A 405-nucleotide genomic window follows, 5' to 3' on the forward strand; every position below is an offset into this window, starting at 1 on the left:
ACTCTGCTCTGCAAATCTGTCCCCACTTTCCTTTTATACCACCAACTTCTTCAAGAATCTGATCTTTCAACAGGAGTGATAAATAAGCTTTTTAGGAAAAAAAGAAAAATCCTTAAGAAAGGGAGTGGGCGGTGGGATAATTCTGATTATTCCAAACCAATGGTCTTCTTAAAGTAGAGCAGTTCACAGATTCACAAAGTCTATCAAGTAGAGGTGAGGGCGGACTGGGAGGAGAGGCCTGTGAGGGGAAGGAGTCCTCCAGGCGGTGGTGCCCGGCAGGCTTGGAGGAGCTGGTGGGGCGGTTAGGACACCATGTGCTCAGAGGTCCGGCTGGCCATCTGTCCTCCACAGAAAAAGCTGCCACGTTGGGGTGTTTTGGTTTAAAAATTCCTGGTGGAAACAGGG

The sequence above is a fragment of the Trichechus manatus genome, unplaced genomic scaffold (genome assembly GCF_000243295.1).
Source record: "Trichechus manatus latirostris isolate Lorelei unplaced genomic scaffold, TriManLat1.0 scaffold00010, whole genome shotgun sequence".
NCBI lineage: Eukaryota > Metazoa > Chordata > Mammalia > Sirenia > Trichechidae > Trichechus > Trichechus manatus.